Source organism: Amphiura filiformis, chromosome 2, assembly GCF_039555335.1.
Source record: "Amphiura filiformis chromosome 2, Afil_fr2py, whole genome shotgun sequence".
In the NCBI taxonomy this organism is placed as follows: Eukaryota; Metazoa; Echinodermata; class Ophiuroidea; order Amphilepidida; family Amphiuridae; genus Amphiura; species Amphiura filiformis.
In genome coordinates, this window is record NC_092629.1 from 7674547 (window position 1) to 7688601 (window position 14055).

A 14055-nucleotide genomic window follows, 5' to 3' on the forward strand; every position below is an offset into this window, starting at 1 on the left:
GAGAAAGTGCTCCGATATAACACAAAACTATATCCATTTTTAAAAGTAATATTATTTGAATTTGTCGACAATATTTTGTTGTTGTTGTTATTGAAAATTGTTTTGTTTTTAATGTCATATAAAAATAATGAGATACAACCTCTTTGACGAAGTTAGAAGAAGAGTAAGAGCAGGATGGGGTGCTTTTGGAAACTTTAATGAGGTGATGCAGTGCAATATGCCATTGTGTCTTTAAAAGAAAGTATACAACCAGTGTGTCCTCCCAGCCATGACATGTGGCTCAGAAACTTGGGCTATGACTCAGAGAATGGAGCAGAAGTTGAGAGTGGCTCCACACAGTATGGAAAGGAGCATGTTAGGGATCACAAAAAGAGACAGAAAAACAAATGAGTGGATCAGAAGCATGACACAGACCACCGATGCCATCCAAACTGTGAAACAAAAGAAGTGATCTTGGGCTGGTCATGATGATGATGAACAATGCACATCCTTGCACCTTGCACGTTTTCATATTTTCTTCAACAGCAAAATATTTGTTTTAAAATCTAATTTCTCTGAAATTTGGCCCTATTTTAAACCACAACAAGTGGAGCTTGTACAGAAAGTGACACGTAGTCGTATTCTTTCAACACGTTCCCGTTATCTTTAAAAAACATATGATCACGTTTTAAATAAATTCTGAATAATCAACGCTAAAAATTTGAATTTAAAAACAACCATATCTGCTAAATATGACGGGTATGAGTGGTTGATGAATATCACGAGTACACACGAGTGTTTTTGATCACAGTTGAAATCCATACACCCCCTATGGAAAACATGACCTTAATCTTTCACAAAGGGAGTGCGAATTTTAAATTGGATAGCCTGAATGGGTGACTCCGTTCAAAATTTACACCCCCTGTGTGGTAGATTAAGGTTATGTCTTCCATAGGGTGTGTCTGAATTTCAACTGAAGTAGCTCATCACACTCAAACATTTACTAGTGCATGCCCGTTTGCGAGCAAACATGGTCTAAAATCTATATCAAGGAGATCATTTCAACAAATTTAATCACATAGAATCATACATTAATTCCAGTTAACACATAAGTACCTCCCAAACATAATCATGTTATTCCAGAGTTAAACATCAAGGGATTTTCCATGCATAGTTAATCATTATACAGTCACGTAAAAAGTTTGGAAATAACTTTATTTTTTGAAACACGCTGATCTTTTCTTGGGAAGTCACTCCGATATTTTGACAGTGATCCAAGTGTACAGGAGGGATAATTTTTGAACGGACTATTGAAACATAAAGGGTCTTAAGCTTGACACGGCAAAAGAGGGGGAGGGGTTGCTGTATTGATATGTGATCAGACGTTTTGGCGATAAGTCGTAAAGACGTATTTATCAGACAAAATAGTTATAGGATGACAGAATTAAAAAAAAGTTTATGAAAAGTACTAAAAACACGATACTTTGTACCAATTTATTTGAAAACATTCGGGGTATTTTCTTGTGGAACTCATCATTATAAACCATAGCATGCAAATACCCCTTCCTCCATTTTCAAGACCAATTGACCCTTTGCACGGTCATCTCAAAACGAGGTTCTACCCGCAAAGTACGGGTTGTGTGTGCGTACGATACGCCTGTCAAACGCGTGCTTTAATTTAAAAAAAAGCGAGAGAAATAAAAAAATGCACTTTTTGCGCATGCGTTTGCAGAGAGAGCCTCGTTTTGATAGCAAGATGGCGGATCCGTACAAAGGGCGAATTTAAGAGTGTTTTGGAAGTTATTATCGAGTAAAACACGTTTTTATCCATGACTGTATTATTCCCCAAGTTCTAAGTGACTCCAAACATAAGTAATTATACATTATTCTCGAGCATAAATCATCAAGTGGCTCCTTACCAAAATAATAGTCATAATTGTTTTGTGACATCCCAGCAAACACAAAACGTTTTCGACATCATTCGCAAATGGTTATAAAAGGTTGTCAGAAAACGTTTAAATGTCGGGTTATATAAAGGGTATATTAAGAGTATAAAACGTTTTCATAACCTTAAAAACATTTTTGATAATCTACTGCTCAGCAAACAAAATGTTTTACAGAAAACGTTTAAATGTCGGGTTATATAAAGGGTATAAAAACGTTTTAATAACATTCCAAAAACATTCTTGAAAACTTGATACAAAACATTCTAAACAAAATGTTATTTTGGGGTTGAAAAAATATTTTGCGAAAAATGTTTGCCCAGAATATTTTCAATAACGTTTCAAAAACGTTTTCATGACCTTTATATAACCCGACATTTAAATGTTATTAAAAGGTTTTGAAAAAACATTTTAAGAACATTTCTGTGTTTGCTGGGTTCAAATATTTTAACATAATGTTATTTAAGTATTGACACAATATTTGGCAAAATGTTTGCAAAAATAGTTTACAATAACATTTTTGAAAACATTTAAAAATATTGTTGTAGTGTGTTTTCATACAAAACGTTTTAAAACGTTATCATGACCTTTATATAACCCGACATTTTAATGTTATTAAAACGTTTTTACCTAAACCAAAAGCCAAAATATAACTTATTTAAAACGTTTTAAAACGTTTTTGTGTTTGCTGGGATGATCTCCTGATTGACATGGAAATATATTCTCTTAAGACATTAAGGCGAATTTTTAGGTCAACATGTCTGATTGCATTTGTAAGTACATTATAAATGATAATTAGTGCGCACGGGACTAAAACAAATGCTTTTAATTCTACTCTTAAACATGACAAAGTGAAAAACAATATTTGCTATAAGATTTTCAAGTTTTTATTATTTGCCACTCGAGAAAACATACCACTTGAGGAAGCGCTGTATTAATTTAGATTATACAACAAATGTTAATAATTAGCTGAAAGTTTGCCCTCAAAATATAAAGTGTCTGTGAATAATTAACATAGCTAGCAGATCTACTAGGTGAGAGGCTGATGACGATATTTTAGATTATGTGAATAAAATATTGATAAATTGCGTATTTGACCCAATCAAGAACGTTAGCGCCACCCCATAAAAAAAACAAACCTACATAAAAAACAAACAAGAAGAAATGTATGTTCCACGGGGGATGTTGCAAAAGCGGTATCACTGTGATTCGAACCCGGGACCTCAGTAACATGATGCCAAACTTCTTACCATTAGATCAGGTAGGTATGAGTGGTGAATGAGGCGATTTTAATCGTGTATAAGCGTTACTGACTAAATCGACAATATATATTACTATTATTATTGGCACAGTCAAGTTGAATGTAGAGGGCAGCAGCAGTGTCTAAAATTATTTTAGACAGCCTGTGAAATCTCTGATTTTTGGCGGAATTCCGATTTTTGCAAAATATTACCCCCCAAAAAAAAGAAATACGCTTTTTTCATTTTTCTCACTGATTTCAATTTCCGCTTTTACCAAAAATGTGTCCGTGTACCTCTGATAGCATATTATGTGTCACAATAAAACGACTGGAAAATGAGTCTAACGATCTTCAGAAATGTCATGAACCCAGTTCATTAATAACATCATCGCGATGTGCGGAGTTTACATATATTCTTTGAGTCCTTGTCCGTCACTCATTGTGTAATGTGTGTTTGGAACTGCGTTAAGATGGCGACCACCACCAGATTTTTCCCTGTGTGGTGCCGGGAGGTATTTCAATTCAAACCATCCACACAAAGTGTAACATTTAAATTATAAAAACTCATATGGAATTAAATTGAATGTAATTTTGACGACTGACGCTCACATTTATGCAATGAAATACAAGCTTAAATAATTAACTATTATTTTGCGGTGAAATACGCACGAATAGCCATTGAATTTGTAGTTTGGTAAATTTTAAAAGTGGTAAGTGTTGTTAAATTTATGTATAAAAATGTCCTCCAAATGTGCCATAAACCCAGGCGGTCTCCTGGACCCCACCCGTAAGCAGTAGACTTCGGTTGTATATATAAATGCGCTTTTATAAATGCGCACGTGACCAGATGGCCAGCGCCATATTTGCATTACATCACTGTCAATCACTGAAATGGCGATCATTGAAGGAGTGGCTACAGTTGTGACCTTGTTTCGTGGCTAGCACTGGCAAGGAACATTGGCTGGAGGTTCGATGCTATAAATTTGCAAGGATAAATCATGGATATCAAAGGATCATGATTATTGCACAGCACCCCCCATGTACAAACATAACTAATGTTTATTTATTTATTTTTATTTATTTATTTATTTATTTATTTATTTATTTATTTATTTATTTATTTATTTATTTATTTATTTATTTATTTATTTATTTATTTATGCGACGAAAAACGAAAACCCTGTTCTATTTTGAACAAATTGGGAAACAAATTTTTCCTGTACAAATGAATGCCGACCCCAAATTTCGGAAATTTCAGGACAATTTTTTTTTGTATTTTCTCAAATTGAAATTTATTTACAGATTTTTGTGATTTTTGGGTTATTTAAAATTTAAAAAAACAACAAAAAACCGACCGACCGACCCTACTTGAAAGGTCCGTTCGCCCGTAGAACAGTGTTTCTCTCTTTCTCGCCTTACTTATAATTTAAAAAGTATTATTTGCCCCCCCCCTGCCCCCACTACCCCCCCTCCCCCCTTTTACACTCATAAATTAATTGTTTTTTTGCTAACTTTCCCTTCCGTGTAAAGTAAAACTTTATAAGCCGGTTGAATCAAACTGAACAAAATTGACGTATACAATTACAATATAATACCATGACAATAATGTGTATGACGGATCTAACTTACTAGCTGAATAAACCTCAAACCATGCATCACATACGTGATTGTACGTCAAATTGTCATATAACGTATGAACGTGATGTATAGACGAATCCAACGAGCCAAGTCATGGTCAGGATTTGGTCGGCCATCTTTGGTTTCCCGCTAGTACCAACCTGGGGTTTTGAGCGCCCGATTGTGCAAATAAAAGCCGCCTAACACCTAGAGAAGATGCAAAGACGAGGAGGGTTAATAGAATAATATATACAATAGAGGTAATCCTGTCGCATCAATTCATACATAGTCCTTTTGTTCATCCATTTGTACATCTATGAATAGATGCGACAGGATTACCTGCGGAATTATCTCTATTGTATTATTCTATTAACCCTCTTCGACCTTCTCTAGGTGTAAGGCGGCTTTTATTTGCACAACTGTTGGAACTGTATTGTCTTGTAAATCATTCTTTTGTCTACCTGTGTTTTCGCGGAAGGTGTAAAACGGGTGACAGAATGCAGTTTAAAATTTCCGCCAAGGCCGAATCATTTCACATTTTGGATGCATTGTAGCCGACGGGGACCCAACTAAAGGCTGCTAGTCAGGTGTAGGAATGCGTGTATTTGGATTCGTCTATAGTATACGAGTCTTCCTCAACATCTTCCAGCCGGGATGATTAGATCATGTACAGTCATCTACGTGTTTATACTCTAAATTGTACGTCAAAGGGTGACAAAGGGTGTACAGATTACCGATTTAGCGTGAGGGACACAAAAAGGTGCTTAAAAATACATTTTCGAATTTGTTTTTTGTCCATTTGCGAGCGAATGAGTAAGTTAGAGTTGAGGAGGTCGGGCGGGGACATCTAGCCTATTAGTTTGAGAGGGTCATTATGCCGAAAAGGGCTAAAGTTATAGTTTCCTCAATTTACGTTATAATTAGAGTTAAAATTAGGGTCAGAGTTATGTTCATTGGCGGCACTACGGGGGATACTTATCTTGACTCCCAAATAAATAAATCCATGACCCCTTCCTTCCGAAGAAAATGACAGCCCCTAAGTTCCCTACGTGCAAACATTATCAAATAACATCATCGGCAGCTACCCAGTTCTGACCTTAATGCCAGTAAGAATCACATTTCGTCATCAATATGGCCAATTGCCACGCCCATGTAGCACGGAAATAATGAAATATAACTTTTAAATCAGCTATATCTAGCTTTTCCGTCATAATTTTTTTTTTTTTTAATGGAAAATCCAAATAAAGAGTTTATGTTTCGGGTCAAATTATTTTGCCCTTTTCAATCAATGCCACTATTTTGCAAAGCCAATTTTCCTTGTAACCTGTCATTTTCGCCTATACTTTTGCGTGTGGAATTTGTGCACATCCGGGTACCTTACATCGTTGAACACGGTATGGCGACTTGTAGATGTCACGTGCGCATTTATATATGCGCATTTATATATATACCCGAAGTCCACTGGTAAGGGCAAGTGCCTTCGGCGCTCGCACCAGACGCTGGGCATACAGATGCTTGGACTTGGAAATGTTTCAGCTATTGTTTAAAAAAAAAAACCCACTGATTTGAGCCCTTACGCACGTCCGAGACGGACTACCTTTTGTTTTTGTTCGTGCGACATGTTACTTTCAGGTCGGACAGGTTAGTTTATAATTAAAGACTGAATATGAAGAATATCAATGTTGCATAAAGTCCGAAATTGTGTCCCCCACAAATCCCAAATTAAGCCTCCTCAATTCAGCCATTTTCGGCCAATGCACTTCATTATACGTACCATCAAACAATTATTTTACAACATCTCCCGCACACACCCCAATTAATATTTAGCCCATGCGGTTTATGCAGAACCCTTCGAGACTAGTCTTGGCACTTAGTGAAGGAAAAGGCCTATTCCATATATACTTAATGTCAAGTCTGTCTAAACATATTATGTGACATTAAATAAGAATGGCTGAGGATGAGAGGTACTAATGTCGTACCTGAGAGCAAACTTAATAAAGCGATAGTAAATTTTTCCCGTGTCTCACTGCGGTTTTTTTTAGTTACGTACCCTTTATTTACCAAGGGTACGTTTTTAATGCCAAACGCGCATTATGCTGTTCCATTTAGTACTAACGATGCGTCGCTAACGGACAGCTACATGGGTTTCTATCAAGGGATACCAAAGTAAGTAATAACATCCTCTATATGACGTCACTATGATATTATAATGTAAGCGAGTCATCTTACATTGGAAAATGCAAGCTACACACAAAACACACGCCAAATAATTATAGTACCAGATGCTTTTTGAGTCTAATTGTGACCTGCTCTCACGAAATGAGCGTAAAGTCACAAATTCGAAGCTTCAAGACGTTTCAACTGTTGACGTGATGTTCTTTCCTTGAAGACACTGTATTGGCAGTGGTATGTCCTTTGTGAATGGGGGCAGAATAGAAAACAAAGGTACAGCATATTATGTCCACATTCACAAATGACATGCCACTAACTATACAAACAAAGAACAGTACTCAACAATTGGAAGGTCTTGAAACCACCAACATGCGACTTCCCACTCATTCCGTAGGAGCAAGTCACAAATGTGACTCCTCGCCACAACTGAGCCCGGATGTCGCCAGTGCCACTATTGAGATATGCTCCATCGAACTTAACAATAAACAATAGGAAAGAAAGGATTTATTGACTGTTTTATTGATTTTCACTACTTAAATGTCAAGTACTATAGACATGATATACATCATTTTAAAGCTAATTTCAAGCAGAATATTTTGGTTGAATATCTCAAAAATGATGATTGGCGACATCCGGGCTCAGTTGTGGCGAGGAGTCACAAATTAAAAATTGTACTAAAGTTGTCTTGAGATAATAAAGTAAAATGAAATATAAGTGGGACTCATAAACACCCTTTTTTACCCTCAAAATTGTGTTGCAAAAAGATAGTCCTAAGATTAGCAAGAGCCATTTAGTGGCTGAACATTTAGTTAAGGCCGTGTAAAATTAATATTTTGGTTCTCGTCCCTCCCTCCTCAATTTCTGGGATTTGTCAGATTTTTTTTTTTTTTTTTAGATTTTTCAATTTTTTAGACTTTGGAATGATTTATGAAATCTTCATACATATAAATAAGTTTATTAGAGAACAAGCATCACTTCCAAGTCTTTTTGTGGTACTCTAGGGGTTTATCCTCAGAATCTCACATTTGAAAAAAAAAAAAGGGCCTCATCGTTTCCTCGAGCACTGTTGGAGAAGACCGAAAACTACTGACAATGCTAATTTTACATTGAAAAAAAACAAACAAAAAAACACCTCCCTCCCTCATCAATTCATGAAAATCCTCTGGACGAGAACCAAAACATTAATTTTATACGGCCTAACGTGAATATCAACATTTAATTAGCTAAGTCAGCAGAACCAAATGTTTGGTTCTGGTGGAACTAAATATTCGTATTGGGCAATATTATTATATACAGGCATAAATTTATATGTAATCACAATATTATTAACAATAGTCAATTAATTGATTTTATAAATGATAAGGATCGAACAAGCATCGATTGTAGATCGAAAGATCGAAATAATTTGGTTCTATTGCTTATTTGTATTGTTCAGTTTTCATATCATAACAGTAGAATATATAGCCGTATTAATCTGCCAATTTTAGGAAACAATAATCAAAATTTCCTATATTCATGGAATAATTTACTCACAATATTGTCCTGAATTGGCATGAACGAGGATCACTGTCCGGATTGCCTGGAAAGCAGCAGGTATTGGATCACCCTGTTCTATTACTAAATTGCAATAAGTGGGAACAATACACCCGGTAAGTAGGTCAAAACTGTTTAATCACAACCGGTCAGGGTATTACTGCTTTCTAAGAATGGCACTCTATGAGTAATTAATCTACCTGGTAAATATTATTTTTCATTAATCATAAGTTTGAAAATAAACTGACTTTGGGCAGGCATGATTAAAAGCACTGCGACTGTAGAACTAAGCTATTTTTGATGTGCAAGAAATGTTTTCGCTCTGCGGAATAACATAAAACATTCTTATGTGTCGTGTGCTTATTTTTATAGCAACATAATCAGATCATGGTCGCATACGATTCAATTTATCCCGGGCATGGAGCTTAACATTTTGTAGGTTAATCGGATTCCTAAAATATATACAGCATTTAGCTGTCACTGATAAAAAATAACCAGCACATGACACAAAAAGCACTGATTCTAGGAAACTCGTATAAGTTGTCTATCTAATTCATTGCGCTTGAAGCTTGGCGTCTTTTTAAACAAATTGAAAATGACAGGAAACAATAAGAGTATTAGGTTTTTAGTTCGTTAACCTTGAAACAAAATTAAGAAGCAATATTATAACGTTCTAAAAGTTGAAACCAAAACTTCTTGCTAAAGTTATTGTACCGTCCAAAAGGGATTGTCAAGATGCAAGTCTTACAAGATGGCATTTTATGAAAGACGTAAATATTTGTAGAAAGTTATGCAAGCTTTGTGTAGACTGGGGATGGTGTAGTGCGAGCAAAAATACCTCTCCAATTATGAGTCGTTGTCGAGTTCCTACAAGAAGATCTTTTAAAACAACAAAACAAACTAAAGTTTGATTTCAGGATGATTCAGATTGAACACGAGCTGTCGTTAAGAGCATAGAATTTAGATTATTTTTCCAAGCTTCTTACTTCTTGTCCAACGGACATATTTTTGTGCCCTGTGCGTTTATTTCAAAAACAATCCCTTATGTTTCTACACTACTTCAACAATTAAAGGAGGATTTGCACTCATATATTGAGACCAATAAAGCTGACACACGAGCGGGATGGTATGGTTTCTGTTGAGGAGATTCCAAGAATTGATATAAGGATTCGTTCACATTTTCACTTCATGTGCATTATTTGTTTCTCGGGAGGGGACAATTTTTCGTTTTGATACATCATCGGCCTTAACTTAAGACCTATTAAAGTGTAAAAGCAATTTTTGGTTTCCATGGCTCATTTCCTATAAATCAATAAATTAATAATAAGAAGAAGCACACTGCATCTTTTAGTTAAATGTCTGATAGTCGAAACATCCTGTTATCACTCGCCTTAAATATAGTGATAAAACAGTTTGCACTGAGAAAAAAATGATATGTAAAAAGTGCAAATTGTAATTCCATTAAAGGCCCATTCAGTGATTTGCTCATCCGGACGATCGTAAAATCATCAAAATTCAGATTTTGGTACCTTTGTAATTGGCATAGATGTGCTAACATAGCCTGCTAGTGGTTCGGTCGAAAGCCGTGTATTTTAGACAAAATAAAGCATTTGCATGATTCTGGACTTTTGATACTGACAGTACAAAAAGTCCGACTCGAGATCGAAAGAAGCTCACTCTCCACGTACCAACACGCGTTGCGTATTGTTTCTACTACTTATTACATCAGTAGCTACTATTTTAAACAAAATACACAATTTTAACTGTTTTCATATTTGAATTGACCGTTAGTTTGCCTCGGTGACCTAACTGACCTTTAATTGCTTATTTTGTTTTCTACTACAAAATTAAACGTCTGTTTTAAATCAATTTAGACTCTACTTCCCCCGTGTTAGAAACACTGGACTAGGAAGTTTTTCCAGTCGATTGGTGGCGCACTTGCACTGTACGAAAATCTCGATTTTCTCGAGTCGATCTGAGTTGAAGTAGAAAACCTTTCTAAAACTTCTGTTTTTTGACTAATTTGTCGATGTATTCAGGGGAAAAGTGGTTTAATGAAATTCTGTAGACTTATTCTTTATTTCTAAGCAACTCTGACAAATTTCCATTTTTTAATGTTCCTGTGAAATCACTGAAAGGGCCTTTAACTGTATTTAAATATACATGCATGTATGTAAATGACTTGCTCGATAATAACGGGGATCTATTTTTACATAGTACTGGGTAAATATTGTTCTTTGTACAATACATAGGCCTATGACCTGTGTAACATATGTACTATGCATAAGTTCGCTAGGGTAATTAATCCTGTTACTACTTAAAAGTAGTTATGTAACAGGATTAATTACCATAGCAATGGGTTTACACTAGTGTTGAATGTATTGCCCTTATTGCACCCGAGATTATTAATTAACAGGGATAAAATGTGTGTAATGATGAAAAGCGTCCTCGTCTTTTTTCAGGTGTCCAATTGGAAACTATGATCCTAAATCCACGATCCTAAACTTTCATTCAAAGTAATTCGATAAGTGTCAGTTTTGAAACCGGAAATAGAAAGAAAACTTTCTCACCATACAAATAAACAAACTACTTGAAATTACTTCAGGCTTAAATTTGAATATCAAATAATATAACAGCTGTGATCCATTCTTTCATTCTATTTCCGGTTGAGCGCTAATATAAGTAAATATATATAGAATCATCATCCATTAGTTCTTATATTGAAATGTTTTCCTTCAAATATGATACATGGTAATGGTGACACTTCATGAAAGCCGGTTATCTTGATACAAAAATTGAGCTACGATGAGTAAAAGAATAGAACTACGATATTGGCTCTCCAAACACTCTCATTGTGTTGATATTTTCTTTCCGCTTCCGGAGTTGATTGTTAAGAGCAACTTTACTAAATGCAAAGGGAATATGGTCACTATGGTAACGCAGCGTAAAATGTTAACCAAACCTTGGAAAATAAGGCAAATGTACGTGTTTGCTTAAGGCGAAATGAATCTTGTAAGAGTAGTGTAATCTATATTTCTCGAATCGATTGTCAGCGTTTTCATATCGCATTACTAGACGGTGGGTTCTCAACCATGTGAGAATACTAATAATAAAAAGCATTGTCGCCTTCTATGTGTTCTCTATTCTTACGATCTATTATAAGAACCACTGAGATGTCGTGATATACACATGTTATAGTGCTTATCTAATATGCTTAAAATACGGATATATTGCCACAGGTCTGCTTTTGATTCACTTTGAATTTGATTCAGTTTGCTAATTTGGTAAAAGTAGTGCTATCGCGTTAGCAACAATGCTAATGGGGAACGTTTCCGCTTTTATATGAAACAAAAATGCAGTATCTAGAATTGACAATTAACCATGGTATAATTTTACCGGAAAGTCGAAAATTTGTTCATAAAAATGGTCTTATTTGACAAATGAAAGGAAATTTAGGGAGCTGTTTTCGGAAGACGATACTAGTATATTCACCATAACTTACTGGATGTTTTTTGGCAAAGGTGAAGTAAAAAAGGAAGGAAGGAAGAATAGAAGGAAGGGAGAAAGACGATGAAGAGAAAGGTTGTATTTTGGTTGGGTATTGAACCACATTACCGCGGATAGCACACCACGGTTATGTACCTTGGCCGGCCAAGGTTTTCGTGAACTCCTCGGAATTGAAAGAAGTTGAAATCAATGAATAGCTGGATTTGTTTAAGTATTTGTTTTTATACAATTGTATCACATCCATTCAGACGATACTCAAAAATTCCAGCAATTAATTCCTTAAAAGATTTAAAATTAAAAATAAATCTGTACCCATAATTGACTGTTGTTTACCATGTAATATTTTAACCACGTATGCACCACGAACTAATGTCAGAACCCGAATTATCTCACACGAAAATGGACAAACAAACACCCTCACCCCATCCCCTACACACCCCAACACGCCCCCACCCATACAATACTCTACACTCACCCCACATCCAAAATATTACTTCAATGTTGAGAATAATATGGTTTATCCTTTATGCATTAAATGAAACTTGCGAATGTTTGCTGGATTAGTCTAAATGAAGTTACTTAAATTGGTGACTCCATTTGAAATTCACACCCCCTGTGTGGGAGATTAAGATCGTGTCTTCCACAGAGGGTGTATGGATCTCAACTGGAATAGACGATTGTAAATGAAAGAAAAACAAGAGTTGAAGGAAATAATGATGTGTGTGTAAATAAGAAACACGAATGTAATGATATCTGGAATAACATAATAAACAAAGGTAGAATTGGTCGTGGGTTTTCCGAAGGCTATAATAACATTACATCATGCGTAATCAAAACACTTTGTTTCGAATGAATAAAGACATAATCAGGCATAATTATTCTGATTGTATCAACGAAATGTCACGTTTGTTGTTTAAAGCGACTGAGAGATTACGTGGGAAAATCAAATCAGAAAATGTATCTTTATTTTGATAATAGTCCCTCTAAATTCAGCTAAAGTTCACAGCTTCGCTTCAAAAGGGACCCCATATCAAAACAAATCATTTAGGAAGTATAATGTTGATATAACAGGAGAACTAAAAACAAAACGGACAAATAAATAAACGGACATGGTAAAGGTAAATGAATTTTTTTAAGCAAGCACAGCGTACATTGGTAAACAAGCGAAATTTGAGCACTGTCTCCATTTCATAGACACATTTTAAACTTCGATACTTAGGGTAAAAAAATAGACCGCATCATCACCTGACTTTGTTTTAAAGATTTCACAATAATATATGGAAAAGCAATTATATTATATTATTTATTATATAAATAAACAGGTATCAATTACACCGGCACAAGAAAATATTTTGAAATCAACTTTTTCCCTACATAAAAACATACAAAAAAGTAAGTACCGTAATTTTCGCCATTTTCAGCGATTCCTTTTCTCCTATGAAGGCACCATGAATCAATATCAAAAACTATGTTAGATAATTATAGGTTAATAAATACGTATTACTTGTTGCTCGAGAAATTGCATAAAATAATGCACTTCTATTGAGATGTTGATGCGTCTAATGCACAACATTGCTAGAGTACTTAAATTTGAACTTCAGATGATTAAAACGGACATCATAGCTATATTATCCGTCCTTTAGTTAATTTTCATTTCTATTTCCGGTCTAGCAGTAATGTAAGTAAATACATATATAGAATAGGCATCTATTACTACATTAGTTCTTATATTGAAATGTTTTTCTGAAAATATGATACATGATATTTAGTGACACTTCATGAAAGTCGATTATCTGATAAAAAATATGAGCTACGTTGAGTAAAAGAATAGAACCGTGATATCTTCAAATACTCTCATTGTGTGGATATTTTCTTTTCGCTTCCGGAGTTGATTGTTAAGAGCAACTTTACTAAATGTAAAGGGAATATGGTCACCATGGTAACGCAGCGTAAAATGTTAACCAAACCTTGGAAAATAAGGCAAATGTACGTGTTTGCTTAAGGCGAAATGAATCTTGTAAGAGTAGTGTAATCTATATTTCTCGAATCGATTGTCAGCGTTTT

General features: G+C 35.0%; 1 protein-coding gene across 1 annotated transcript in view; it reads right to left on the reverse strand.

Annotated features, from left to right (window-relative positions):
- Positions 1-14055, reverse strand: part of LOC140171231 (uncharacterized) — a 295550-nt gene that overhangs the window by 19306 nt on the left and 262189 nt on the right. The gene's annotated exons all lie outside the window — the stretch shown is intronic.